Source organism: Rhamphochromis longiceps, linkage group LG20, assembly GCF_057381845.1.
Source record: "Rhamphochromis longiceps isolate RC_006_pf linkage group LG20, R_longiceps_female_GT1.1, whole genome shotgun sequence".
Lineage (NCBI taxonomy): Eukaryota > Metazoa > Chordata > Actinopteri > Cichliformes > Cichlidae > Rhamphochromis > Rhamphochromis longiceps.
In genome coordinates, this window is record NC_140576.1 from 14,297,552 (window position 1) to 14,303,551 (window position 6,000).

The following is a 6,000-nucleotide window of genomic DNA, read 5'->3' on the forward strand; positions in this document are numbered from 1 at the left end:
ACTACTGTGGACCTTGATAAAGACAAGAAAGATGTCGCTAAAAATGAAGACAATATATGAATATATGCAAGTTCTCATTAGCTAATTCAAGCTAAAATGTTTGCTAGGTTATACTAGCTACAGCTCAAGGCAGTACAGCAGTATACGGATCATGGATGTACTGACTGTTAAAGTTTGGCTACCAGTATTTAGAAAAACCTATGAACAACAACGCCATTTTCTTTTGGTTGTTTTTATTCCACTTTTAGTGTTAGGTAAAACCAAAATCCATCCATCCATCCATCTTCATCCGCTTTATCCGAGGCCGGGTCGCAGGGGCAGCAGCCTAAGCAGAGAAGCCCAGACCTCCCTCTCCCCAGCCACCTCCTCCAGCTTATCCGGGGGAACACCAAGGCATTCCCAGGCCAGCCGAGAGATATAATCTCTCCAGTGTGTCCTGGGTCTGCCCCGGGGCCTCCTCCCAGTGGGACATGCCCAGAACACCTCACCCAGGAGGCGCCCAGGAGGCATCCTTGTCAGATGCCCGAACCACCTCAGCTGGCTCCTTTCCATGCGGAGGAGCAGCAGCTCTACTCTGAGCCCCTCCCGGATGGCCGAACTTCTCACCCTATCTCTAAGGGAGAGGCCAGCCACCGTTCAGAGGAAGCTTATTTCTGCCGCTTGTATCCGCGATCTCGTTCTTTCGGTCTCTACCCACAGCTCGTGGCCATAGGTGAGGGTAGGGACGTAGATTGACCGGTAAATTGAGAGCTTCGCTTTTACACTCAGCTCCCTCTTCACCACGACGGACCGGTGCAGCGTCCGCATCACTGCAGCCGCAGCCCCAATCCGTCTGTCAATCTCCGGCTCCCTTCTCCCATCACTCGCGAACAAGACCCCGAGATACTTGAACTCCTCCACTTGGGGCAGGAACTCATCCCCGACCCGGAGTGGGCACTCCACCCTTTTCCGGCTGAGAACCATGGCCTCAAATTTGGAGGTGCTGATCCTCATTCCCGCTGCTTCACACTCGGCTGCGAACCGTTCCAGTGCGAGCTGGAGGCCTTCACCCGATGAAGCCAACAGAACATCATCCGCAAAAATCAGAGATGAGATTCTGAGGCCACCAAAGCGAAAGCCCTCCGCCACTTGGCTGCGACCAGGACGAAAACCGCATTGTTCCTCCTGTATCCGAGGTTCGACTAGCGGACGAACTCTCCTTTCCAGCACCCTGGCATAGACTTTCCCAGGGAGGCTGAGGAGTGTGATCCCCTTGTAGTTGGAACACACCCTCCGGTCTCCCTTCTTAAAGATGGGGACCACCACCCCGGTCTGCCAGTCCAGGGGTACTGCCCCTGATCTCCACGCAACATTGTAGAGGCGTGTCAACCAGGACAGCCCTATAACATCCAGAGCTTTCAGGAACTCGGGGCGGACCTCATGAACACCAGGGGCTCTGCCACCAAGGGGTTGTTTAACTGCCTCAGTGACCTCGCCCCCGGAAATTGGTGGGTCATTCCCCTCATCCCCAGACTCTGCTTCCTCCTCGGAAGACATGTCAGTGGGATTCAGGAGGTCCTCGAAGTATTCCTTCCACCGCCTGACAATTTTCTCAGTCAACGTCAGCAGCGCTCCGCCAGCACTATACACAGTGCAGGTAAAGCACCGCTTTCCCCTCCTGAGACGCCTGACGGTTTGCCAGAATCTCTTCGAGGCAGTCCGAAAGTCTTTTTCCATAGCCTCTCCGAACTCCTCCCACACCGAGTTTTAGCTTCAGCCACTGCCCGAGCCGCATTCCGCTTGGCCTGTCGATACCTGTCGGCTGACTCCAGAGTCCCACAGGCTAACCAAGCCCGATAGGACTCCTTCTTCAGCCTGGTGGCTCCCTTCACCTCTGGTGTCCACCATTTGGTTTGGGGATTACCAACCACCTTGCGGCCGCAGCTCAATGCAGCAGCTTCGGCAATGGAGATGCTGAACATGGTCCATTCGGACTCAATGTCCCCAGTCTCCCTCGGAATGCTGTTGAAGCTCTGCTGGAGGTGTGCGCTGAAGATCTCGTGGACTGGGGCCTCTGCTAGACGTTCCCAGCACACCCTCACTACGCGTTTAGGTATACCGGGTCTGTCCAGCGTCCTCCCCCGCCACCTGACCCAACTCACCACCAGGTGGTGATCAGTTGACAGCTCAGCCCCTCTCTTTACCCGAGTGTCCAGAACATATGGTCGCAGGTCTGGTGATACAATTACAAAATCGATCTCGATCATCGACCTGCGGCCTAGAGCGTCCTGGTGCCATGTGCACTTATGGACACTCTTATGTTCAAACAAGGTGTTCGCTATGGCCAAACTGTGATTTGCACAGAAGTCCAATAACAAAACACCGCTTGGGTTCAGATCAGGGAGGCCATTCCTCCCAAGCACGCTCCTCCAGGTCTCGCTGTCGTTACCCACGTGAGCATTGAAGTCTCCCAGCAGGACAACAGAGTCTCCAGGTGGAGCACCTTCCAGCACCCCCCCCCCCCCCGGGACTCTAAGAAGGCTGGGTACTCTGAACTGCCAATCGGCGCATAAGCACAGATGACAGTCAGGAACCGTTCCCCGACCCTAAGGCGCAGGGAACAAACCTTGTCATCCACCGGGAAAAACCCCAACATACCGGCAGCAAGCCGAGGGGATATTAAAATACCCACCCCAGCTCGCCGCCTCTCACCAGGGGCAAGTCCAGACTGAGACTGAGACAGAGTCCAGCCCCTCTCCAGGAGACTGGTTCCAAACCAAAATGATTCATTAAAACTCTACCAATTTACTTACAGACTAATGTTATCAGGTGATATTAGGTATATGATGATTTACCAATATCATCATTTTTAATAGCCAATAAATAAAGATTTTAAAAGCAAAGAAGAGACAGGGAAAATCATCATTCAGCCATGATATGAGTATTGATGCTGCATAGTTTGTCCACCAGAAGTTACTCTGCAACTCCCTAATAAGGACAACAGTTAGTTGGAATGCCACACATGCATAAACAAGTGAATAAATAACACATTTTAGATTTTAAAACAAAATGCTAAGGAAATTAGCTTAAAAATAAACTATCGGTTGATATATTGATAAGTGTCCAAATATCGATATTGTCCTCAAATGTCTATAGCAGTTTGGCTCTAATATTCATTACAAAAAGAAACAGATTTACAATCTTTCAGGTCTTCAACACCTTATTTTGTGACACTGTGACAAAAACCTTAGCCACCATAATTGGTAATATATTGTTTGCCAATAGGCAATCCAATCAGTGTGTCTGATATCACGCAAAAATGTTGATACCAAAAAATACTGGCAACCATAAGCTATATTGGTATATTTCTTCAAAGAACATTTACATTTGTTTTATTCTATTTATATGGTCCCAATTCACAACAGTAATCACATCAAGGCACTTTATATTGTAAGATAAAAACCCTCAAAGAAACAAAGTTTTATATTCCCTTTTACAAACTTTTCATTCAAGCATCTCTACAGTCAGCTTACATCGCACAACTGACAAACTGGCTTTAAATCTATGAACAGTGTAACTTTTCTACAAAGTGATAAAGCAATAAAAAGCACTTTCTTTCATCCCCCACAGTCCATCGTGGGTAATGCGATATCGTGCTTTGGAACAGACCATCAGCAAGCAGATGGCCAGCTATTCCAAAAGTGTCTGGATGACAGGACCTACATAAGCAAGGTTCAAGACCGGGCTATGCAGCCATTAAAAATGCATATGAATTGTCCTATCAAAACATTTGACCCCTTTAAAAAAAATGGGAAGAAAACCTGCTTTCCATCACTGACCTCTCACGATACTTAGAGGAGAGTTTTTCTGGAGGCTCTGATTTGATTTAATCAATCTCTAAGCTGTTTCTCATGTTGCTGGATTAAATCTGACAGCTGTTTTAAAACAGGAGAACCAGCTGTTGAGCTAAAGTCAAGCTTCCCTTTTTTAGCCATTTCAACCAAACCATGCATTCACCCCGCACTCAAGAACATCAATCTATGAGAGAAACGTCTTTGTCTTAGGGTGAGCTTCCTCATTGTCTAAAGGCTGGTGAGATGTTTCTCGTCACCACACGCGACATAAACAACATCCACAATCATTACCCAACAGTGAGAGCGAGCCCATGTTCACGCCTCTAAACGCCAGTGAACTCCGTCCAAGTTCAGTGAACACAAAGTGCATGATTTCTGTTTTCTAAACGAGGCAGTAAAGAGGCAGCCGCGTATGTCCAGGAGAATGTTAGCAGGTGAGCAAGGCATTTGACATGGGCTCGCACAGCTCATGGACATTCCTACATCAGCTGACAAAGAGAGTGCGCACGGTGGCCCCGCTCTATGTCCATTGTAAAGCAGTCTGGTCTGAGTGTGCTGGGTAAGCTGGCACGGAGACTGTGCGTTACGCTGACAAATTCTGTTATATCCAAACAAACTGTGAGCACAATATTGCAAAATTACAAAGCAGGCCCACCTTCCATGTCAAACAAGTATCTAATATGAATTAAACTTACATTACATTATGCGCATTATGCCACCAAGCAGGTTTCTGTCTTTAACAAAGAAAAACTGAATGAGAATAACAGGCTATTATTCTTAATTTTACAAGAGGTTCTTTTGCCACAACTCCTGCTTGTTTTTTGTTGTTGTTTTTTTAATCAATTTTAATCAAGGACGGCCTTGAACTTACCTGTTAGGTGTAAAGCTGGTGAATCAGCCGTCCATAGTGCTGACTGCAGTGAAACGGAGACTCACATCCACGCTAACAAGCAGAAAGTATCTGATGGGGTTAACCTCTACTTCGCGATTCAGACGGGGAGGAAAAAAGAGAAAGAAAGGATTTCTCAGCGCAGTTTAGAAAAAAACAACTGAACGTAGAAAGAAAGTCCCAGTCCTGTCCGGTGGGTTTTGTGGGTGTGGGTGGGTGTTCCCCTCAGAACCAGGAGCGGTCTGTTGTTTGGCCGCAGGACGGGGACCTCTACTCAGCTGAGCGGGTTCAACAGCTTTGCGTGAGGCTGAGTGAGCGTCAATCCCCGAGTCTGTACCCCGAGACCGGATGATAGTCTAGCCTACAAAATAAAAGCCTCGACTGTTTATTGTAATTCGTAGTAGTATTAGTAGAAAATATCTCTACTTCTGTCGAAATTTAACAAATCCCTCAATTAGTTGTCAGAAGAGTCCATCAAGTCAATTCATTTGAATTCAGTTTTATTTATACAGCACCAAATCACAACAACTGTCGCCTCAAGGCGTTTTATATTCTAAGGTAGAAACTACAATGATACATACAGAGAAAAACCCCATCATATGACCCTCTTAAGGCCTGGAGCCTAACTAATAATAATTGCTGTTATTATAAGAAGTAATAGTTGTCAGTAAAAGGTGTGTAAGTCTTGAGGATCACAGATATTTGTATTTACATTCACCATGGTGAATGCTTTCTGCAGTCGGCTGTGAATAACATAATGTTATTCGTTCGTGGAATATGGAAATGGAATATGGAAATGATTCAAAAGTGCCCTAGTAAGTTCAATTAACATTATCCAAAACTCTTGCTCTCTCTCAAACGCGCGCGCGCACACACACACACACACACACACACACACACACACACTTTATCTTGCTTATTTTCTCTGTCTCCATCTTAACTTCATCCATACTTCCGTGTTCTATATCAAGGCTCTATAACATGAGAGGATTATTTTGAAAATCCACATCAGACGTATTACTCTTCTCCTGCGGCTTGACAGCAGGGTGTAAGTTCATGGAGCGTGGTGACAGATTTCACGCAGAAGCACGGATGTAATTCAAACCTGCTCAGACCACATACAGAGAGAAAAGTTTATATTCTCTGACAGTTCCACATTATCTGGATTCCCTGTGCTTATTAGTTTAGATAACAGTATGTGACCATACAAGGGTTCACTAAGGTGCAGCTGATCATGATGAAGAAAGCTGTCGTCACGGATCTTTGAGGAAGTTTTGT

The 6,000-nt window shown here is 46.7% G+C and overlaps 1 protein-coding gene across 3 annotated transcripts in view; it reads right to left on the reverse strand.

Moving 5' to 3' along the window:
* plxnb1a (plexin b1a) overlaps nucleotides 1-5,018 on the reverse strand; it is an 87,103-nt gene extending 82,085 nt beyond the window's left edge. For all 3 annotated transcript variants that reach the window (XM_085392797.1, XM_085392795.1, XM_085392796.1), the window contains exon 1: nucleotides 4,705-5,018. The gene's annotated coding sequence lies outside the window, so the exon portion shown is untranslated. The remainder of the gene's footprint in view (nucleotides 1-4,704) is intronic.
* Between the last annotated feature and the right edge of the window lie 982 nt (nucleotides 5,019-6,000).